Source organism: Anabrus simplex, chromosome 5 (genome assembly GCF_040414725.1).
Source record: "Anabrus simplex isolate iqAnaSimp1 chromosome 5, ASM4041472v1, whole genome shotgun sequence".
Classification (NCBI taxonomy): domain Eukaryota; kingdom Metazoa; phylum Arthropoda; class Insecta; order Orthoptera; family Tettigoniidae; genus Anabrus; species Anabrus simplex.
The window spans coordinates 408,505,874-408,531,164 of record NC_090269.1 but is presented as its reverse complement, the minus strand read 5'-3'; the positions used below and the strand labels follow the sequence as shown (position 1 = coordinate 408,531,164).

At 40.1% G+C, this 25,291-nt stretch overlaps 1 long non-coding RNA gene across 1 annotated transcript in view; it reads right to left on the bottom strand.

The window, feature by feature from the left end:
• Positions 1–21,942: 21,942 nt before the first annotated feature.
• Positions 21,943–25,291, bottom strand: part of LOC136875015 (uncharacterized) — a 46,773-nt gene continuing 43,424 nt past the window's right edge. Inside the window, exon 3 of the long non-coding RNA XR_010860339.2 lies at positions 21,943–23,929. This is a non-coding gene — a long non-coding RNA (uncharacterized lncRNA). The remainder of the gene's footprint in view (positions 23,930–25,291) is intronic.

Genomic DNA, 25,291 nt, shown 5'->3' with positions numbered 1-25,291 from the left:
GATTCGCCTACTCTAATTTTCTGAGTTCTATTTTCTAGAAATATAGCCACCCATTCAGTCACTTTTTTGTCAAGTACTATTGCACTCATTTTTTGCCACTAGTCTCCCGTAATCCACCCTATCAAGTGCTTTAGACAGGTCAACTGCGATACAGTCCATTTGACCTCCTGAATCCAAGATATCTGCTTTATCTTGCTGGAATCCTACAAGTGAGCTTCAGTGGAATAACTTTTCCTAAACCCGAACAGCCTTCTATCGAACCAGTTATATATTTTGCAAACATGTCTAATATAATCAGAAAGAATGCCTTCCCAAAGCTTACATGTAATGTATGTCAAACTTACTGGCCTGTAATTTTCAATTTTATGTCTATCACCCTTTACTTTATATACATAGCAACTCTCCATTCATTTGGTATAGCTCCTTCATGCAAACAATAATCAAATAAGTACTTCAGATATGGTAACATATCCCAACCCATTGTCTTTAGCACATCTGCAGAAATCTTATAAATTCCAGCTGATTTTCTACTTTTCAAATTTTGGATCTTATTGTAAGTGTCTTTGTTATCATAGGTAAATTTTAATACTTGTTTAGTACTAGTCACCTCCTCTATCTGGACATTATCCTTGTAAACAACAAGGTTTACATACTGCTGACTGAATACTTCTGCCTTTTGAAGATCCTCACATACACATCCCCGATGTTCATTAATGATTCATGGAATATCCTTCTTGGAACCTGTTTCTGCCTTAAAGTACCTGTACATACCCGTCCATTTTTCATTAAAATTTGTATCTATATCCATTTAGATCAGTGCTGTGAAGCGAGCTGCTACACAGGCAGCGGGAACATTGTGTGGGCACAGGGGTGTGATGTCACAGTATGCTGTGCTCTCGTACACTTTTTGACTGTAGGTTGTATTTGTAGTTAGTAGTTTGTAGTTAGTCTGAGTTAATATAATGGAGCTAGCTAGCCATCTGCCTCTCCTACAGAATTTCTCTCCAATTGACAAAACAATTACCAAATTCATTAGATGGAGATTTGATCAAAGATAATTTAAAAGCAGGGGTGGAAGAATTTAGTCCAAATCTGACAAAACAATATGAGTCAGTAAAACATCAAGATGGACTGTGAATCAACAAATTCAAGACCATGGCGAGGACTTACATAACCAACTTATACAACTTTGTAATAATTTTACTTTTCTTTTTTTTTTTTTTTACTCACTAGCGTTGGATGAAAGTACCAATGCATCTGGCATGGCACAACTAGCTGTATTTATTTCCGGCATAGATGCGAATCTTCAAATTACAGAAGAACTGTTGTATCTTGTATCAATGAAAGGTACAAGAGATGCAGATATTCTTACCTCTATGGATGAGTGTGTGGAGAGTGTCAGTCTCCCATGGGAATTGCTTATGAACGTTACTACAGATGGAGCACTCACAATGGATGGTAGCATGGACTTCTTAACAACAAACTGAAAATGTTTAATTTAAGTGCCAGCTGTGTTTTATTCATTGCATTCTACATCAAGAGAAATTGCTTGATGACCTTGATAGTGAAAACTGTGAGTTACTGTACAGTATTACAGTGAAATATGATGGCTCAGCGGAGGGAAAGTTCCTAACTGTTATTTTGAAATTTGTGAAGAAATAGCGCTGCTCATGAACATGAAAGACAAAGTGATACCAGAACTCTGCAATAATAAGTGGGTGTGTGCTCTGGCTTTCATGGCTATTATGACTGGCTATCTGAATGACTGAATATGTCTTTGCACAGAAAAGGACAAATAGTGTCTCAACTCATAAAAAAACTTAAACTGTAATTAATCCAACATCAGTTAAGAGCAAGGAACAAGGAGTGAAAGTTTAGATGAGAGGGCTAGGATGAAATTAAAGGATTAGGAGGTGTAGGGTTGCGGTGATATTGCATAATGAGGTGGTGAGGAGTCTGACGAGTTCAAGTTGCAGAGGAGGTTGATAGAAGAAATTAGTTGGGGGTAGGGGTGGACGGATGGGTTGACTAGATTGAAATGGAGGACTGGCTCGCCATGGTCGACAATAGGGAGTGTTGGAAGTATGGTGAGGAGGTTGGGGTGGGGAACAAGAGGGCTCCACTTTGAAACACTGTCGATAGATGTAGGCACCAGTGCTGATAAGTTGTTGAACATCATCAGCAGTAGGAAGATGTACTCGGATCGTATATGTAGGGACAGAGGCGCTGTGAATCCTGAACACGCAATGAGCAGGAATGCCTGCTGCCTGGAGTTCCCAGAGAATGTTCCGTTCGGAGATGGTAGGTTCTACACTGCGGATGACAGCTTGATATAGTGTGGACAGGTGGTAGCGGCGACGTTGGCGATGAAGTGGCAGCTGCTGTGGTGTCGTCTCATGGTGGCGAAGGCGATGGCACTGCGGTGGAGTCTAAGATCTTGTCAGGGAGTTACTGGGGACAAGGTTGTGCTGAAGTTGGGGTAAAAGGGAGGGATGATATCATTACAGGCGAAAGATGGCATGACATAACGGTAGTAGCAGGAATATGGTAGGAAATAGAGGCTGATATCATAGTGGTTGTGGTGGTAGTAGTGGTAGTTGTGTGAAGAAGAGGAAAGGAGGGTAATGTTGGTTGATGCGATGGCCTAGGTTAAGGTGCGTTGACAACGGGCATGGTGGTTGGATCTGCTGTGAGCTGAGCTAAGATGGGTTGAGAAGTAGGCTCCACTTGGTAGTATCGGTCGTGAATAGTCACTCTGGCGTCAAGGAGGCGCTTCCACTCTTCCAACGTAGGTAGATAAAGAAGAATCTGCGGTGATGGGGATGAAGTGGAGGCGTCCAACATCTGGTAAACATCGTGGACTGGGAAGCCGGCTGTGTGCAGTGTGCTGCAAATGTCGTCTTTGGATATGGCAGGATGAACATCAGGAATGATGCAGGTGCACATGGTGGTGGGAAGGCTGACTGCCAACTTGGTGTCAGCCTATTTGTGTGATTGAGGTCGGCAAGATAGCAAAATATAGATGGCAAGCCACCCGGCCAAGCAAAAAATATTTGGAGACGTTGCAACGGAGATCAGTTGTCCGTAGAGAGAGGTCGATGAGAGACCAGTCGATGCGTCGTGATTGCCATTGAGACACCACTGCAAGCCTTTTATGCAGGACAATGCAGTGACGGTGCACTAGGGGAAGCATGTGCCTCCACTTGTATGAATACCTGCCTTTGGCCTTTTTATCAAAAATAAGGTTTATAGAAGGAAACCATAATTTAATTTCATCGACTGCAAATATTAAAACATTTATGCTCTTTAGGCTTTCTCAGTCATGAAATTACCAGTGTTTTTCCCCAGTGTAGCAGTGGGCTCATCAGTTGGATTGCTACACCTTTTAAAAATTTCAGAATCTGGGAGTTCTTGAGACCGAATTCAAACTATTTGTCACGCCATTTTCATGAAACGTTGATGACAGAATTTCAGTTAGAACTGGTAGAACTCAAGTGTGATAAGGAATTAAGACAAATTCATTACAACCCCCTGGGGGTAGGGGACGCAGATGGAGAATACACCCACGGTGTCCCATGCCTGTCGTAAGAGGTGGCTAAAAGAGGCAACCAAGGGATGATGTAATTAGAACCATGAGAATAATTGTGATTAGTACAATTACATGCAGACCACCACGGGTCGACATTACTTGTGACTAGTACTACCATGCGAAGAAAACCATGGGTCTACATTATATAAGAGCAGTACCATTATGTGAGGAACCTATGGGTCTGAGTATTGATTATGATAGAGGTCATCATGTGTATTCCACTGGTTGGTTCCACTGTGTTCAGAATGGGTAGTTCATTTTATGAGAAACATCATGGGTTTATGTTGGCTGTGGTTGTTACGACCATGTGAGAAACACCACAGGTTTGGCTGACCCCCATGATTAGCACCACTATTTGAGGAAAACCATTGGTCTGCATTGCCTGAGAGTAGTACAGTTATGTGAGAAACACCATGGGCTTATGTTGCCTGTGGGCATTACCATAATGTGCGATACACCATAGGCCTGCATTTCCTATGATTAGTAGCCTACCACTATGTGAGGAGCACCATGGGTCTGTGTTGCTTGTTAGTTGTACTCCAATGTTTGAAACACCATGGGTTTGTGCTACCTGTGAGTGGTGCCATTGTATGTGACATACCATGGGTTTACATTACCTGTGATTAATAGCACCATGCAAGAAACTCCATGGGTCTACATTACCTGTGATTAATACCACTGTAGGTGGAACACCATGGTTCTGCTTTACTAGTGATTAGTACCATTGTGAGGGGCCAGCGACCTAGAATTTGGACCCCTTTAGATAATAAGCATCATCCCAATGATTAAGACATTGTCAATTGGATCCACTGATTGTTTTTGTTTCATGATAATTTTCTCTTCACCATTTGGTTTAGATTGTAGGCAGTGGATACATTTTGAAATTTTAATCTGCAGTTTGTGACAACTTGAACCATTAGGGCCCGATGACCTAGCTGTTAGGCCCCTTTAAACAACAATCATCATCATCAAATTCATTATAAAGACAAAATTATCAGACTTCTATCACAATTTCCACATCTTCATAGTTATGCTGTAAAGATGTTGAGCATGTTAGGATCGATGCACTTATGTGAACAGCTCTTCTCAATGACGAAAAGTACGGAAACAGAAGTAGACTACTGTATTAGAGCTGAACTTCAAACATTCAGCTCGAAACATAACACCAAACCTTGAACAATTTATTTTCACAAAAAATGTAGTCAATAGATGGAGTTTTCCTCTGTTGACTGAAAAGAGTGGTAGAGTTTCTTTTGTATCATTTAAAAGGTGTTATATCTCTTGCAGCTCTAAGAGGAAATTTCATTGTGAAAAAGCACCTATACAAAATGTAATTCATATATATATACTACAATACTACATATAATTGAACTTTTGCCAAGTTTGTCCTTACACTTTTCAGTACAGTATATTTTCGTAGGTAACAAATTTCATATAATTCCATATTGAAGTGCAATATAATGCAAAATAAAAGTGAAAGGTTTCCACCTATTCAATACTATTGTTGTAAACTTAAAAATATTACATATATTTGACGAAACTAGTTTTGGTCTTGCTAGAGACCATCATCAGTCAAAATCAATAAAAGTTAAATTCACGAATATTGATCAAGATCTAAAAATCGTAAAAATGGTTAGTAAGGGCTCTCTGCTCACTATCTTTGCAAATTGTTTCATCCATCTGGACCAATTCTTTAATCCCAATTTCTACCAGATATCAGAAAAACCAAACCCTCACCAGGATTACCTGATTCAAGAACTGGAAAAAATCCAAAGAAAAGCAGCTCGATTTGTTCTGGGTGATTTCCGACAAAAGAGTAGCGTTACAAAAATGTTGCAATGTTTGGGTTGGGAAGAATTGAGAGAAAGAAGAAGAGCTGCTCGACTAAGTGGTATGTGCTGTTGTTTATAAGTTTCATTTCCGTATTGATAGATATTACTTTACAAAAAACAATATAAATATAAGTCACCACCTTATCAATACAAAATTTATTCACATTCAGCTAGTAAATATTGTCAAGACCGGTTTCGACCCCTAGGGGGTCATCTTCAGTTGACATGCATAAAAGATATATTTTACAAAAACATCACATATAATGATTAAAACATGAATTAATTCGAACTGGTCATAAATGTTGGTATGTATGTCTTGGTACATTTAAGCTATTGTTTGTGTCAGTCCTAAATTTTCAGCATACAGTGTCAAGGTAAGTAGTTAGCTAATATGCTTCATCCATGAAATTACATGCTATTTTTCATGTTATCACTGTCTAATTTGGGTTGTACAATGTGGAATGAGATATACATACATTTGTGTGAATTAATAGTAGTAAGTTCAGTAATATACATTAAAAATTAGTTCTTAAATTACATTAATTAATTATTGATCAGTCATATGAAAATGTAGAATATTTGTTTGGACACTTGTGATTAAAATATTAGTATACAATACCTTGTTGGCATATATCTTAAATACTAAAGTATCAGTTTATAAAGCCTATGATTCTTATTTTATGTCTTGGAATAGGGTTAAACTTTTTTTTTAAATTATTTGTTTTGTCTGGCATAGGCATTGGATAAACTTGTTAAATTGGACACATAACTAAAACAGTGGTATATATATATATATATATATATATATGCCTGGTTAAAAATACATTGCATTAACATTATTGATATGTGGTGCTATATATACATTGTTTGGGGTAAAATGGGGTTAACGAGGTTTTCACAACAGTATTTGATTAGTTATAATGTTCCGATAAAATGGGTCCGTAAAAATATATAACTATATACAAAATTGCGGTTAGGTAAGTATTTGTATAATCTGCTTGCAATTTAGGTAATATTTGGTTGTATGTCTGGAGATATTTTAGGCATCTACTGTTGTAAGAGCTATTAAGAGTCTTGAATATATTGATGGAGCATGTTCTTCTTTTCGTGTGCCGTAATATGTTGAGTTGGTGACATTTGTAAGAACGCGTTGAATGTTATGCGTCCTGGTAAGGTGCACGCCTACACAGAATGCACAGTTCCAACACCTAACATACTTTGTTTTCACAACATATATGCTTCTACGATAAAATCAACGTGCACTTTCGAAACTTTTATCATTTAAATAAAGTGTATTAGGAGTGCAAGGACGCCTCCTCTCAAGTTGGTATTTTGGAGGCCATGTAATTTTCCTGTTTCTTTAATGAATAGGCCTCAGTAGGTTGGGTATTTTTACCCCTGTTTTCATGTGCTTGGAGGTCAACTTGAAGGTGGAGTTTGGTGTGGCCTTTGATAGGCTTAAACTTTAAGAGCGGGTTGCTCTTTCTTAAAATTTTTATTTCTGTATGCCTCGAGCAGGCTTTTCTGAGTAGTAGGGAGCAAGAGCTCCTGGGCATGATTGGGGTTTTCTGACCCTTTGTCAAACCTGGTATCTGGCTAAAGTTGGGCTAATTGCTCAAGAATTATGTGTCTGGCTCTCGGAGCCCAAATCCTGTAACACTGTAATTGTACATTCTCGATTTGTTGCTAGGCTAGTGAGTACCTGTTATATTTGTTATTTCTTGATCTTAAAAAGAAAATATAACCTTGTTAAATTTTAAATTAACTTTAATTTCGTACATTGAGACCTATTCATCCCAGCACCTTCTTTCACCTCTGCTAATCCACCAAACCACTGTAACAAGTGGTAGCAGAGCGGTAACAATTTATGAAAGTGGTAGAGCAGTAGAGTGAAGAATAACGGTTGAAAGGGAACCTTCCGTGAATGTATTGATTGTTATTGCCAGTTTGCAGGTCACCGCTGGTGCACTGGCAAGCAGCTGCTCCTGGGCAGTTCTAGAGAGCCAAGCCTGTACATGGCTGGTTTAGATCATTGGCAATAATGAGGTAGTCTCCTTGAGGTTCTTTGGTGGTCTCTTCAAGCTTCTTCAAGAAGGCATCTTTCGTTTATCCAGGCAGACATGTCTGTGAGATAAATGCATTGAAAAAGTGTCACAGCTGTGAGGTTGCATCCGGGAGATAGTGGGTTCGAACCCCACTGTCGGCAGCCCTGAAGATGGTTTTCTGTAGTTTCCCATTTTCACACCAGGCACCTTGATTAAGGCCACAGCCGCTTTCTTCCCATTCCTAGGCTTTTTCTGTCCCATCGTGTCGCTGTGATATAAAGCATCTACATACATACATTATCATTATAGACTGTTATGCCTTTCAGCGTACAGTCTGCAAGCCTCTGAGAATTTACTAAACGTCGCCACAATCCTTGATTTGCAACTAGTGTTGTGGCCTCTTTTAGTTCTATACCTCTTATCTTTAAATCATTAGAAACCAAGTCTAACCACCATCGTCTTGGTCTCCCTCTGCTTCTCTTACCCTCCATAACAGAGTCCATTATTCTCCTAGGTAACCTATCCTCATCCATTCGCCTCACATGACCCCACCACCAAAGCCGGTTTATGCGTACAGCTTCATCCATTGAGTTCATTCCTAAATTAGCCTTTATCTCCTCATTCTGAGTACCCTCCTGCCATTATTCCCACCTGTTTGTACCAACAATCATTCTTGCTACTTTCATGTCTGTTACTTCTAACTTATGAATAAGATATCCTGTGACCACCCAGCTTTCGCTCCCGTAAAGCAAAGTTGGTCTGAAAACAGACCGATGTAAAGATAGTTTCGTCTGGGAGCTGACTTCCTTCTTACAGAATACTGTTGATCGCAACTGCGAGCTTACTGCATTAGCTTTACGACACCTTGATTCAATCTCACTTACTATATTACCATCCTGGGAGAACACACAACCTAAATACTTGAAATTATCGACCTGTTCTAGATTTGTATCACCAATCTGACATTCAATTCTGTTGAATTTCTTACCTACTGACATCAATTTAGTCTTCGAGAGGCTAATTTTCATACCATACCATACTCATTGCACCTATTTTCAAGTTCCAAGATATTAGACTGCAGGCTTTCAGCACAGTTTGCCATTAAGACCAAGTCGTCAGCATAGGCCAAACTGCTTACTACATTTCCACCTAACTGAATCCCTCCCTGCCATTTTATACCTTTCAGCAGGGGCGAATGCTGGTCATGAAAGTCAGGCTTGCTCTTCCATTCGTGAAAGTTGGTGGGGTGGGACATGCATAGTTCTGAATGAATAAAATTTATAAATCCAAAAATCGCTAAATCACACGAACATTTTAATCATGCATTCAAACTGGTTACGTCACACATTCAAGAATTGCCAACAGAATAACAATCAGACAAATTTTATAATTATTAACAAATCATGACAAGCCAGTGATTATATAATTTAAAGAAGTAAACGTCAAACTACGTACACAGAAAAACTGCAACTATTTATTAGATCTTCCTACTTGAAAACAAACTCTACTCTGCGGCTTCTCTTTACAAAACCATCAATAACTTCATCATAGAAAGAGGACTGTAATCTAATTTTTGCAAGCAATCCTTTTTCAATCGACAACATAGCTGAGATACAGAGAACGAACGTACATATTCTCTGTTTTTCTCCCTGTGCTGTGTCTTTAAATCTGGCAGCGCCGGACAGGGCCTACCATTCTTAATAATGTCAGTTTTCTCTTGGATAGTCCTCCGAGAAAATAGATTTGATAACAAGCTGTCAATAATGCACGGTTCGGAACTCATTGCTGCACGTCAAATCATTCAGAATAGATGATCAGGAACTTACAGTACACTACTCACTGACATAACACACTAGATCTGTAGCTCTCAGACCAGAGCTTCCAACTACACATTACAAATGTGACAGCTTGCAACCGGCCTTGGAGAGAAGAAACCTGCGCGCGCGTATATTTCTCGCTGTGTCGACAGCTCCACTGAAGCTCCCAAGATACGAGCAAGCCTCGCTAGACTCGCCAAGATAAATGCAACATGCGATTTGTATAATGCAGATCTATTACAGATACGGTACATATTGTAATTTTTTTAACTCGCCTACTTTAGAAAAATATTGCGCTTGCGCAGCAAGCGTAGCATGCTCAGAGAAATCGCCCCTGCCTTTCAGCATAATTTCAGAACTACGAACAGCAAAGATTACAGCCTTGTCTAACTCCTGTAAGTACCCCAAACCAAGAACTCATTCTACCATCAATTCTCACTGAAGCCCAATTGTCAACATAAATGCCTTTGATTGATTTTAATAATCTACCTTTAATTCCATAGTCCCCCAGTATGGCGAACATCTTTTCCCTTCTCCCTTGGTACCCTGTCATATGCTTTCTCTAGATCTACAAAACATAAATACAACTGCCTATTCCTCTCGTAGCATTTTTCAATTACCTGGCGCATACTGAAAATCTGATCCTGACAGCCTCTTTATGGCCTGAAACCACACTGGTTTTCATCCAACTTCCTCTCAATGACTGATCGCACCCTCCCTTCCAAGATGCCAGTGAATACTTTGCCTGGTATACTAATCAATGAGATACCTCGATAATTGTTGCAATCCTTCCTGTTCCCTTGCTTATAGATAGGTGTAATTACTGCTTTTGTCCAATCTGAAGGTACCTTACCAACAATCCACGCTAATTTTACTACTCTATGAAGCCATTTCATCCCTGCCTTCCCACTATATTTCATCATTTCAGGTCTAATTTCATCTATTCCTGCTGCCTTATGAAAATGGAGTTTATTTACTATCCTTTCCACTTCCTCAAGCATAATTTCACCAACATCATTTTCCTCCTCCCCATGAGCTTGGCTGTTTGCAACACTACCATTATGATTTCCTTTTACATTGAGAAGATGTTCAAAATATTCCCTCCACCTCTCCAGTGATTCCCTGGGATCCATTATGAGTTCACCTGAATTACTCAAAACACTGTTCATTTCCTTTTTCCCTCCCTTCCTAAGATTCTTTATTACTGTCCAGAAAGATTTCCCTGCTGCTTGACCTAGCCTTTCCAGGTTATTACCGAAATCTTCCCATGACTTCTTTTGGATTCAACAACTATTTGTTTCACTCTGTTTCTTTCATCTACATACAAATCCCTGTCTGCCTCGGCCCTTGTTTGGAGCCATTTCTGATAAGCCTTCTTTTTACGTTTACAGGCTGCTCTCACTTCATCATTCCACCAAGATGTTCGCCTTTTCCTATCTTTACACACAGTTGTTCCGAGGCATTCCCTTACTGTTTCTACTACAGCATCCCTGTATGCCACCCATTCACTTTCTATATCCTGAACCTGCTTACTGTTTACTGTTCGAAACTTCTCACTAATCATATCCATGTACTTCTGTCTAATTTCCTCATCCTGGAGATTTTCTACCCTTATTTGTTTGCAGACAGATTTCACTTTCTCTACCCTGGGCCTAGAGATACTTAGTTCACTACAGATCAGATAGTGGTCTGTATCATCAAAAAATCCCCAAAAACTCGTACATTCCTAACAAATTTCCTGAATTCAAAGTCTGTTAAGATATAGTCTATTATGGATCTGGTACCCCTAGCCTCCCATGTGTAGCGGTGAATAGCCTTATGCTTGAAGAATGTATTCATAACAGCTAAACCCATACTAGCACAGAAGTCCAGCAAACGATTCCCATTCCCATTAGCTTCCATATCTTCTCCACATTTACCAATCACCCTTTCATATCCTTCAGTTCTATTTCCAGCTCTTGCATTGAAATCACCCATTAGCACTATTCTATCCTTGCTGTTGGCCCTGACCATGATGTCACTCAATGCTTCATAAAACTTGTCAACTTCATCCTCATTTGCACCCTCACATGGTGAATACACGGACACAATTCTTGTCCTAATTCCTCCCACTGACAGATCTACCCACATCATTCGCTCATTTATGTGCCTAACAGAAACTATGTTGCATGCAGTGGTATTCCTTTTAAAGAGCCCTACCCCAGACTCTGCCCTTTCCTTTCCAACACCCGTGAAGTACACTTTATAATCTCCTATCTCTTCCTCGTTATCTCCCCTTACCCGAATATCACTTACTCCTAGCACATCCAGATGCATCCTCTTTGCTGACTCAGTCAGTTCTACTTCTTTCTTCCATAAGCCCCATTAATATCGATAGCTCCCCATCAAATTCCATTTCATTCGCCAAGTTGTTTCCAAGGAGTCCCTCGCCTGTCAAATGGGAGTGGGACTCCATTACTCCCATAGGTCCGAGGCTTGCTTAAAGTGTTCTTAGCTCGGTAAATTCATGAAGCAGGATGCTGCCCTACTTGCACATAGTCCAAGTGAGGATCTCTCCTCTGACGGGTTATGGACCACCAGTGAATTGTATAGTTCTAGCCGCCTGAGCAGAAGGAGGGCCACGACTCAGAATATGTCTGAGATGCCCACTCCCATTCCATAGCAACTGGTATCCCGACTCTCAGGACCACTTACTAGGCCACTCAGCCGTTGCCCATGGTTTACAAACTAGGACATGACTACAGTAACCCACAAACATGAACCATCATAAAGCAACTAGTAAAAAATAAAAAAATGAAAAAGCGTGTGGTGTGGATAATCTTCATCAGATGGTTATCATACTGTTACACAACTAGATACAGCAGGCGAATATAATTCCAGTTAGTATGTAGGTTGTAGGTTTTTATATTTATTATCTAAGTATTATAATTTAGTTGACATTAGACAATTAATTCAACCCAGCTCTCTCAGCCTATCAGCCTACCCTGTGACTCTGAGTCATGCTCATGACTACTCATAATTATCTGTTTTATATTGGGAGGAACCGGTCAGTATTCCTCTGTTCGTATTTTAGCATCATTGCACATGACTTCAATCATTGGATCACGAGATCATTATTGTACAGGGACAGTGAGTAAATGAGCCAACTGGTGCAGTAACTAAAAAGACGTTGAATCAGAAAACTGTGAATATGGAGAAATTTGCAAGTTCTTTGAAATAATATCTCTCAGATTCTAATCCCACTGTTGGCAGCTCTGAAGATGGTTTTCCGTGGTTTCCCATTTTCACACCAGGCAAATGCTGGTGCTGCACCTTAAATAGGCCACAGCCGCTTCCTTCCAACTCCTAGGCCTTTCATATCCCATTGTTGCCATAGGACCTATCTGTGTCGGTGCGACATAAAGTCACTAGCAAAAAAAGAAAAGTCTAGGCAAACAATTGATATGGAATCTGCTTCCTAGGTGACAGCACTAAATGAAGTGAAGTGGCATATGGCTTTTAGTGCGCGAATGTCCGAGGACAGGCTTGGCTCGCCAGGTGCAGGTCTTTCGATTTGACTCCCGTAGGTGACCTGCACGTCGTGATGGGAATGAAATGATGATGAAGACGACACATACACATACACCCAGCCCTTGTGCTGAAGAAATTAACCAATGATGGTTACAATTCCTGACCCTGCCGGGAATCAGACCCGGGACCCCCGTGACCAAAGGCCAGCATGCTAACCATTTAACTATGGAGCCGGACACAGCACTAAATGCAGATCATTGATGATTGTGTGTACAGATATTTTTCCATCTAATTCTATATACCTCTTTGATGCAGTTGTCACCGTGGAGATTTGTGACATCAAAACTTCATGCAAAGAGGTCGCTGCAAGAGAAACCTGAATCTGAAATTTGGATGATGCATAGGAAAGCAGCTCACAGAATGAAAACCAGCTGGCAGCAATGAGCACTGAATGCTGTTTCTGCTGCCTTTCAGTAAACACTACACAGATAGATTTATAGAAAGGGTGGCTCTAATGTGCTGAGAATGGGATCACTGTATCGATTCAGTAACAGAATCAAATTAATCCATTCAGTAAAATGCATCGTAAATCTCTTCACTAATACCACATCACTGGTTCTTCCAAGGGTACCATTGTATATCAGTTTGTACCCGAATTCTGTCAACTCCATCATGTTTCGTGCACAGCACAAGCATCAATCTGTCTCCTTTTGAGAGCCTTTCACAGTTTGCTGTGCTGACATTAAGCAAAGCAAGACAGGTTGCATGGGCTAGCTTCCTTAACTGTCTCCGCCTGTAGAATGGTAGCCCTTGTATACTCCTCACATTACTGGGCCTTGCCAATGTGGGTTGCCTGCAGGGGATGCCCAAACCTTGGTACTAAATCTGAAAGATATCTTTCCAAGAGTTTGTGACCGAGCGCTTTTACGGATGGTTTGTCACATAGCCTGTCGCCAAGCATTTAGAGCTGCTGCCATCATCTCTCTACATGTTCAGAGCTGAGGGCAGCTATTTCCTCCTACCTCAAACTGGTATGGATTTCCCGCATATACTTGGGTGGCTGATTACAGTGGATCCCCACTGGGTGATGAGGTCACCACTTCCTGACGCCATGCATATGTTATGTTGTATACAGTAGTAAATAAGTTAGAGGATTGTGAGCGGCAACAAGAAGACCTTAAAAATATTGTAAGGTGAACAGCAGACTATGGTATGATGGTAAATGGGATAAAAATTCAAGTTTTAATTCTCACAAAGGGAAAAGTCCTCTCAGTTTGAATTACTGTATTGATGGGATGATAGTAACTCATGAGGATCACAGAAAGTACTTAGGGATTATGTAAGGAAAAGTCTTCTTTGGGGAAATCGCATAAATGTGCTTATAAATAAAGGTTACAGATATCTTCATATGGTTATGTGAGCACTCGGGGGTTGTAGTAAGGATGTAAAAGAGATGGCATATAAGTCTCCAGTAAGACTGCAATTACAGTATGGTTCCAGTGTGTGGGACCCACACTAGGATTACTTGGTATGAGAAGTGGAAAAGATCCAGAAAAGATTCAAAAGAAAGCTGTATGGTATTTTCTGGGTAATTTTCAACAAAAGAGTATTGTTTTTTTTTTTTTTTTGCTAGGGGCTTTACGTCGCACCGACACAGATAGGTCTTATGGCGACGATGGGATAGGAAAGGCCTAGGAGTTGGAAGGAAGCGGCCATGGCTTTAATTAAGGTACAGCCCCAGCATTTGCCTGGTGTGAAAATGGTAAACCACGGAAGACCATCTTCAGGGCTGCCGAGAGTGGGATTCGAACTTACTCTCTCCTGGATGCAAGTTCACAGCCGCGCGCCTCTACGTGCATGGCCAACTCGCCCGGTAAGAGTATTGTTACAAAAATGTTAAGAACTTGGGCCTGGGAAGACTTGGAAGTAAGGAGGCGAGCTCCTCAACTAAGCAGTATATTCTAAGATGTTAGAGGAGGGTTGGCATGGAAAAACATTAATAGATGAATAAACTTGAGTGGAGATTTTAAAGGTAGGAAAGTTCATAATATTGGAGCGTGGGTGGCCTCTCCGCTAGCGCGTGTAAGCAGTTCAACTGTCAACGGGCTGGAGCCTCAGTGAAAAGGGCCAGCGCTCAGTGGTCGGACATCACTACAAGTGCTGTCATTGGCCACCGCTATGCCGCTGATCCCTCGAGGAGTACAGAAATTACTAGGCTCCCAGTCCGAGAGTCTTCTATATCTGGAGGTTTCCACAAGCTTCGAGATGCCAATGTATCTCAAAGGGCTGGCCACAGGTATATATTATACAGGAGTGACTTTCTGTTGAAGAGTCTTAGTTGGTGTAGTTCAGTTAGTGTGTGGTCTTGGTGGAGCGAAGGAGAATGAAGGGTGTTATAGTCACAAGTGAGCTCAGTGCACTACATCAGTTTGTAGCCGAGAGTGAGAGACATGCTTGTTGTTTAAATGCTTGTTAGAACAAACAACAACCAGAGTTGAGGGAGGCAGTCTATGGAGTGTTTGTCAATTGAACTGAGGATTGTCCTGCTTTCCTGTTGTCACACATATGCCTCTTGGGGTCAGCTGCTGTAGAAGGACATTGGGTGTTCCGGTGCTTTGTTAAAGGGACACTGGGTACCGACATGTGTAAGCTGTGAACGGAGTTCCACCAAGGTGTGGACAGCAAGCCTCATCATGAACTATGAGACTGTCATGGACTGTGGACTGTGACAATGCCAATGAGTGTTACTGAGCGGCTGAGAAAGTCTGTAGTGTAAGTGGTTGGAGACTGTGTTTATTAGTTTATTAGTTTATTGTCCACGTGTCTCTGATACAGTATGGAAAGTTCAATGAGGGTTCGGGAAGGAACGGTGTACAAAGATTGGTGTGAGCGTACGTACACTGTACAATGTACAGAACTGTGAGACTATGTTATGAGCAAGCTGTGAACTAAGGAACTGTGATAGTATACAGCGAGTATAAATGTGGAACTGTCATCATCAACTTCCTTTCCCTTATCCAACTCCTGCCAGGTCGGGACATTTATAGCACTTCTCTACCTTCCTCTCTTCTTCCATCATTCCTCTTCCATCATTTTGTCCCAATACAGTTTTCATCTTCCTGCACTCCTCTTTATTGAATCGCTACACCTTGTTCTAGGTTTCCCTCTCGCTCTCTTTCTCTCGAACTTCATCTCCATCATCTGTAGTGGTATTCTTTTCTTCTCCATACTCCTTACATGTTGAAACCTTCTTAGTTTACTCCTATCACTTCTCTTATTTAGGTTTTTCCCTTCTGACCTCCTTTCTTACACCATTTCCCAATCTGTCTTTCTTTGCCTTTCCTATCATACTTCCTAGGTATTTCATTTCTCTGGCTTGAATTCCACTCTCCTCCCTACTTGTTATTGTCCAGGTCTTAGAGGCAATATGCGTGCATAATACATTTTATACATTATCACTTTACACTTCCTTATTCCAGTTAAGGTTTCTTACACTCTGGTAGAATGCATTGCCCTGTTGGATTTTCTTGCTAATCTCCGTGTCCAGCCTTATATTCTGCATTAATTTGAAACTGTCAACAATTTTAAGGCTTTGACCACCAAATTTCCCTTGCATTTCTGTGCACTGGAATTGTATTAGTATATAAGTGATGATAATGGAATATGTACTGCATAACTATCACTATTGTCTCAGTTTGTAAGCAGTAGAGGGAACAACCAATGTGACTGAGTTAGTGAGAGTAAGTATAAACTTGGTGCAGTGTGTAAGAATTAGAATCTAGTAAAATATAGACGTGAATTTTAAATGCTAACTCCACCATGTTAATGTAAGCCTAACCATTTAGGCAGAGTATTCACTTTTAAGGATGCCACTTTTGAATTTGCTTTGCATTTTCTTTTGCTGCATGACACCCTTAAGAGACAGTGTGACAGTGTATGTTAATGGAATGTACCAGCTAAAAGCTTGCAAAATTTAAGCTTGATTTATCTGAAAGAAGACACATACACACCAATGTTCAGATTTGTATATTAGTAAAGAATGCTGTTCATTGTACCTTGTTTTTAGGTCTTGATATTGCTCATTGGACCCCCACTAAGAAAGAATCCTATGTGTGCCCCTGCATGTATTCTGGGAATGTTCAGTGAAGGCTTTATAATCCACTGTAGACAACACTGTGGCTTTACAGTATTTACTTGAGTATTACAGTTGATAGCGATCACACTTCCCGGTACACAATGAACATACACTGTCTTCGTTAGGTTACATTGATGAAGCCGCTATCACTTAATAATGTGTGCAAGAAGAACAAAAACCATCAGAGACTGTAGTGAAAACTACGAAGCGTGTTTTTTAAGTAAGGGCTGTTTGAAAATAATGACACAATGAAAGACATTTTTCAACACAACATTTATTTTCAGATTCTAGATTCTTTACTCTATTTTTCAACATAGCCACCAAGTTTGTTTAAAAACATATCAGATGTAAGGCTTTTCAGGTGTTTGCTCTATTAACCAGCGTTTCATCTTAGGTCTGACACTAGACTCATCAGAGTGGGATGTGTCAGACCCTACCCACTGACGCTGGGGTGTATGCAGGTGAACTTATCAGAAGCCCTTATAAGAGGCACAGTCTAATAACTGCATATGGGAGATAAATCTCCACAATGGAATTATTGCCTGCCTAGCAATTCTGAATGGAAAATTCTAAATTCCCGTGGAGGGAATTAGATATTTTTCACCAATAGAGCATGTCAAAAATGTCAAGAACATATCAGATGTAAGGCTTTCCAGGCAAATGTGTGTGTGTGTCTCCATTCCATACTCCGTTGCTTCGATTCGGGCGTGATATGCAAAACCCATGTTTCGTCTCCCGTTACGATCTTACTTAACATGTCATCATCTTCTTCGGCATAATGAGTCAAAAACATCATCGAACACTCAAATGTATACAAAAACAAAAGATTCGCCTCTAAATGTGAAGGCTAAACAGACTCTGTCCCAGCGCAAGATCAAGATCTCTTGGTTATCGGAGCAGGCGTCAAGTGTATATGAATTCAAAACTTAGTCGTAAGGTACGATAAGTGTTTAAACAAACTTGGCGACTATGTTGAAAAATAAAGTATGTAGAATCTGGAAATAAATATGGTGTTTGAAAATCGTCTTTCGTTGTGTAGTTATTTTAAAATGGCCCTTACTTAAAAAACACGCCTCATAATTACATAATATGACTCAGTTTTATGTACTGTGAAGGTTAAGTATTGCTTTTTCAAGTGTCTATTAATTTAATTTAATTTGAGTATCATGAGCAGAAGTGTCTGATTAGAAGTGTTCATGCTAACAGAGCATGTCTGGCTCAAATATTTGCAAATTCAATACAGGAAGCACCAGAGGAACAGAGCTCATTAGTTCTTCTTGGATATGGAATCAGTCCAACACTAAAGAGTAACTTATCTAGGCTTGTGAGTTGAGTTTTCTAATTGCATTCAGAAAGACTGGAAACATGTGTTATGATTTTGTGAGTCAACATACAAGTTGTATTGCTAAGTTGTATGTTCACGTTCGGTACAAACCCAGACTTGTGATGGGGTATTGTGTGACCTCCGGAGAGGCCTGGTGTGTTGATGGCCATGGGTATCCTGTGTATCAGCTGCCTCTGTGGATCAGTGGTAGAGTGGCAGCCACTGGTTCAAACCTGGCAGAGGTAGTCGGATTGTTGAAGGGTGGAAGAAAGTCCATTCGACACTCCATGTCGTACGATGTCGGCATGTAAAAGATCTCTGGTGACACATTTGGTGTTTACCCGACAAAATTAATTAAAATCTCAGCCACAGATGCCCAAGAGAGTTTTGGTTTACTCTGTCTGTCATCTAGTGGACCTAGAGTAAAACAGAATGTTGAAATTGATGAGCAGACAGACAGATGGCATCAAATTAAAATGTCTGCACACGGCACCTGAGGCTATACAATTATTATTATTATTATTATTATTATTATTATTATTATTATTATCCTGTGTATCTGGGTGTGATGATGATGATTATGATTATCTATGAGGTAGGGAGTGGGTGAAACCTCATATTGGCTCATGGCCTACTCCTGCCAAATAACACCAAGGGCTCTGCTGAAGTCTTAACATCCCTATCTGATGGATGTATCACCATCAACAGCATCAAAAACCCTCACTCCATATGATCACTGTGGACAGGTTTGGAATTAAACCTAGGCTTTTGCCGTGCACTTTAGTGGTCCCAAGTTCTTTGAAAACATTTAAGAAATTGCTCAGTGAACAACTGATACATAAACTGCCATGTGGGTGAGTGACAGCCCTAAATATAGATTGATTGATTGATTGATTGATTGATTGATTGATTGATTGATTGATTGATTGATTGATTGATTGATTGATTGATTGATTGATTGATTAGCACCATCTTTCCTACTCTGCTGGCTAAAATTCAGAAGGTAAAACTTTATAACATGGGCATATTTTAAAATGGATATCTGGAATTAGCGTCACTAACTTAACGCCAACAATTTTGTTTGGATATCCAGGTAACCAGCGTTTGTCATCTATACTAAGTCTTCATCATCTTCTTCCTCAAATTACTGTATTACTGTGTGCCAGAACTCTGCCTTCTAATTACAGTTAGGTAAAAATGGTGCCGTGTTTTAAATAAATTTCCACTGTCTTTGACTGGTGTTATGTCCAGGTCACAGCAAAGCCCCTTATACACAGCAACATCACAGAACGTAGCAGAAATTTTCTCACAATATGTATCTATACATAAAGCTATAAAATTGTGTGCTAAATCAGTGACCATTTTGTTGGACATTGATCTTGATATTGAGGCTATATTGGGATATGACATGGCAATATATTGTTGGACATAGATCGTGATGCTACATACATTTTCAGTTTATCAGAACACTTTATCTCCCCTGTGGATGGAGTGAAAGGATGCATTCATTATCTGTACCTCCTGCATATCATAAGTGGTACTAAGAGGGGAACAGCCAGTTGTGTATGCTGGGATCAAGACATGGGCTACCACTACACTTAGGTTACCCCGTTTCGATGGTTGGATTAGTGAACGTCAAGCCTTCAGAGTTTTGAGCTGCAGCCAATAACCAAAGGAGAAACCTGCTGTGTTGTCAAGGCTGCCTCACAAGCAACTGCCTTGGCCTCTGCTGCTGCCAGTGCTGAACCCCTGATCAGTGGAGATGGTTGTTTTTTTTATCTCTAGTTGTTTTACGTCGCACCGACACAGATAGGTCTTACGGCGACGATGGGACAGAAAAGGGCTAGGAATGGGAAGGAAGCGGCCGTGGCCTTAATTAAGGTACAGCCCCAGCATTTGCCTGGTGTGAAAATGGGAAACCACGGAAAACCATTTTCAGGGCTGCCGACAGTGGGGTTCGAACCTACTATCTCCCGAATACTGGATACTGGCCGTACTTAAGCGACTGCAGCTATCGAGCTCGGTAGTGGAGATGGTAGCCTAATGTTTAGCAAATTGAAGTCTGGCTTTCTGGCTAAATGGATAGAGTGCTTTCTTTTGGTCCAATGGCCCTGGTTCAATTTTCAGAATCAACCCCCTCAAACTGTTAATTTCACTGGCTTGGGTACTGGGTGTTTATGATGCCTTCGTCATTCATTTTTTTTCCATTAAGTTACCACCAAGCCTATACAGATGCCATGCACCTTTATTATTATCATAACTAAATAAGAACGATGAATTTTACAGGGGTCATACCATCATTCACTGGTGAATTAGCTTCCTCGGAAGATCAGTGGTGGCGTCCGACCCATGATCACAGGTTCGATTCCAATCAACAAAAGAGAACATTAAACCTGAAAGATTGCATTCCTCCCATAACAGCAGCCCTGGAGTGTCTTCTACAAGGATGTAGAAGTGAATGGGTGTGAAATACCAGCACTCTGTTATCTATATAGTTAAGTCAGAAGTATGAGGTGAGGAAGTATATACGAGGAGTAACGCATGGTTGTTTGTTAGCAGTGGCGATCTGACGGACCGAAGTCTAGCACACCTATCACTCTGGCCCCCGCTCCTATCGCATATACAGCAGCAAGCCACATGAGGTGAGTCGAGGGGAGAGAGGTGAGTGTCTGGGCTGCAATATCAGTCTCTGATGCCTTGCTCTCAGAAATATGTCCAACATTTTTTCTCACTGCTTTCAAGTTTTGTAAATAGAACAATGTGTCAGATGCTTGCATTATAATGTGCTTTAGATTTCCCTCATTCACATTTGAGGTTTGGACTTCACTGAGAGCCTTGGTAGCCCTCAGTATACGCCACTGGGAACAAGCAAAGAATCTGTACTCACTTTCTCATCTTCTAACCCTAGAAACATATCCATGATTCCATGTTTCCCATGAAGTGGAGAAATTTACGTGTATTTTTTTTAACCAGTGGGACTCAAAGCTAACTATGGTATCAGACTATAATGACTTGACTCCTTAAAAATTTGGTCTTTTTTTGCTAGTGGCTTTACGTCGCACTGACACAGATAGGTCTTATGGCAATGATGGGATAGCAAATGCCTAGGAGTTGGAAGGAAGCAGCCGTGGCCTTAATTAAGGAACAGCCCCTGCATTTGCCTGGTGTGAAAATGGGAAACCATGGAAAACCATCTTCAGGGGTGCCGACAGTGGGATTCGAACCCACTATCTCCCAGATGCAAGCTCACAGCCGTGTGCCTCTAACCGCATGGCCAACTCGCCCGGTCCTTAAAAATCATGGCCACCTTGTAGGCATTGCAATTTTTTATGGATCTACACCAGTGATAGCCAAGAGTTGCACCCCTCGCATGCTTCTGCACCCCAGGTAAGGAAACTCATCTCACCAGTGCTCTGGCTATCTCTCACCACAACGATATTTAGTGAAAGTGTGTACCGACAGTTGATACAGTTGAAGGTAAGTGGAAGGTGTATTTGTGGTGAAATCAGACTGATGAAACAAAATTATTTTTCACAGCCTGCACCATCAAACATAATATGATTTTATAAAATGTATTTTAGAATGGCAAGACTTTGAATAGAAGTTTATATATTCACCCTTTCACCAAACCAAAGAACACAGCAAGCTGAGAAACGAAGATTGTCAGTTTTAATTTATTTATGTTCAGGCTGTACAATGCATTCTATGTTTGAAACAATGGTTCACAATACAGTAAACTGTATCGAGTTGCACTGGTTTAAGTTCTTTAAACGTCCATGTTGTTGGGACTTACTCAATTTTATAACAAAATAGTCTCTCAAATACATATAAGAAGGCATATAAAAAAATAACTGGAATGATTTTATTGCTGTTCAACACTCCCATGCTAGTGTTTGCTGTTGGCAATGCCAGAGAGGCCCAACCTTGAGTGACACAAAGCCATGAGCGTCATGTCCCTGAAGGTGCTCACTTAGAGGGAAACTGTCAAAGTGCAACTACACACACCATGGATCTTAAGTTTCAGCAGCATGCATCAATTAGATTTGTGTGGCATGTGACAAACAATGAACAGGAAACTCAACATGTGACAGCGTGTCAGCAGGAACCAAATTTTTGCACATTACTAAATTCATTATTTGATCCATATTGAGACTCGATAATTGTGAAGAATTAGGGCTTTAAGAGTCCATGTACTCAATACAAAACACACTTTATTTATTTGTGACTTATTAAACAGGGACATGTTTCGTCCTGAAGTGCTGGACATCTTTAGCCATAGCCTGGCTAGAGATAAAAATCTTTCTTTTATATATCCATATTTATCTATGGTCAGACTATGCTTAAAGATGTCCTGCACTTCAGGACAAAATATGTCCCTTGTCTTAAAATGTGACTTATTAAACAAATAAAATGTATTTTGTATTGAGTAGGCCTTTAAATTTTTCAAAACCAAATTTTTGGCAAAAGTCATCACTTGTGATAAAACCTGGTTCCATCGTTATGACCCAGAGACCAAACAGGAAAGTGCTTGATGGAAACATCCTTCAAGACCAAGATCCAAGAAGGCCAAAGTTAAAGCAAGTGCAGGAAAGGTTAACACCTCATCTTTCTTGATGTAATTAGTATAATGATATTTGCTTTACATCCCACTAACTACTTTTACGGTTTTTGGAGGTGCCGAGGTACCAGAATTTAGTCCCACAGGAGTTCTTTTACGTGCCAGTATATCTACCGACACAAGGCTGACGTATTTGAGCACCTTCAAAAACCACCGGACTGAACCAGGATCTTTCATGATGAGCAGGACATCACATACAATAACATGGTAAAGAAGCAATGCACTGTAATTGCTGATTATTATTGTGAAGTACTGAAGACACTACTCAAGAGGAAAACTTCTGCTAAATGAGCATCCCTTCCAAAGGGGATGGTTCCTTCATCAGGTCAATGAACCCCATCATCAAGACATCAGGACACAAGAAACAATCACTACATTCGGCTTTGAGGGGGTGCCACATTCACCTTATTCGCCAGATCTAGCGCTGTGTGATTTACACCTATTTCCTAAAGTGAAAAAAAAAAAAAAAGCTTCGGGGTCATCATTTTTGTAGTGATCAGGGGTTAAACAATGCAAATTTGGGTATGTTCAACAGTCTATAGAAGAAGAGCTTTTGGGAGTATTTGGAACAGTGGACTGAACATAGGAACCATTGTATTATCTCCAAGAGAGAATACTTGGAAGGCCTGTAAGCGCATATGAATAAAGACAGCCAGTATTTACCAGTAATAAAGTAATTCCAGTTATTTTTGTATATCTTCTCATAGAGGGAACAGTGAAAGAACTTCATCAGTTAGCTTTTACTGCAACTGAGTATATTGATGTTCTGGAAGTATTTTTATAAAATTCTTACAAATTTTTGGATTACAGAAAAATTTCCTTGAGCTGGGTGTTGCACTGCAGATGAATCAGTTCAAGCTGTGATTAATGGGGAACATTATCAGCCAAAAGCAAGAAGTTCTGGTAAATAAACTGAAGTCAGCCTTCAGCCTTTTGAAATCTTGAAACATCTTTGAAAACCTATTAAGTTCTAGTCACCACTAACAGAGGTGGGGCAGCTTGTCATATATACCAGTGCAATTCAGCAGTCAAACTTGATAGGTTCTGTGAAGTATTTACCTGAAACAGAAGAACCAGAAGAATATATCATTTATGTCATGAAAAGTTACTTAAGTATGGTCCGTCCACTATTGAAATATGCAAACAGTGTTTGGCATCCTCGCCAGGAATTCCTAACAAAAGAAATAGATGCTGTGCAGAGGAAAGCAGCAGGATTTGTAACAGGGGACTTCAGGAGAAAACGTTGTGTATCAGAAATATTAGAGAAACTTGGGAGTTTAAATAAGAGAAGAGAGAAAACTAGACTTATAGGATTGATAGAGCCTATAGAGGAGAGGAAGCAGGGGGGGGGGGGAGGGGGGGAATCCGTTAGAGGCTTCAGTTGGAAATTAATTACATTGGCAGGTCTGACCACAATTATAAAATTTGACTGGATTTTGGCAGAAGCAATCAGGGTAAATTTTCATTCAATGGGTAGAGCGTGAAGGAGTGGAACAGTTCACCAAGGGGAAGTGTTCAATCCTTTTTCAAAATCTGTACAGATACTCAAGAAAATAATAAACAGCAACAGAGAAAAGAAATGTTAGAGGGCATTCAACCTGTGTAGGTTATTGTAAATAAAGAATTTTTGTGAATAAATGAATTTCATCCCCTTGTCTATGGAGATTGGACAGCCGAAGCAGGGGACTGCCTGTAGGGGTGATGTACAGTGGGAAATTCGAGGGCCCTGGGACTGTTACAGCAGTTGTGAAGGCCCTTCAGGAACTCTGAAATGCAGTGGTAAAAGGGGTTCTGGTTAAGGCACAGCCGGTTGTTATGCATAAAAGAACATTAAATCTTATAGCAGTTGTATAGTATTATTTGAAGTGATTCCACATACGGTACTGTATATGAGTTGATTATTGTATGGGGGCCAATGACCTTAGTTGTTAGGCCCCTTTTAACAACAAGCATCATCATCATCTCGATTCGATGTGTAAGTACAGAAGATATTATGAGTAGAATTTTGTAAATGATATAAATTTATTAAGGATGAGTTATGTGTTTAAAAGAAAAAATTTTTAGTATAGATTATATAATACAGTATTTCAGGAAAATGTTCTCTTTTCTTTTTTAATTTAAAATTTAGTGCTTGATAATGTATTTTTGTGTATCATTTGCCACGGTATACACCTCATTTGCAAATAAAGTGAATTTGATTTGATGTGATAGTTAATGACGGTCACTAGCCTATTCTTATTTTGGTTATAACTGTTACGTTCTTCAGAACAGTCCTGGGCCATAGCACACTTAGAGTTTTCTAGATGTTCAAAACAGCAAGAACTGTCAATCACACAGCCATGGAGTGGATGTCTTCTTCTTCTGTTTCAAACAGCAATGAGACCTTTTGAATGTTGTAACGGATATATATAGCTACACCAT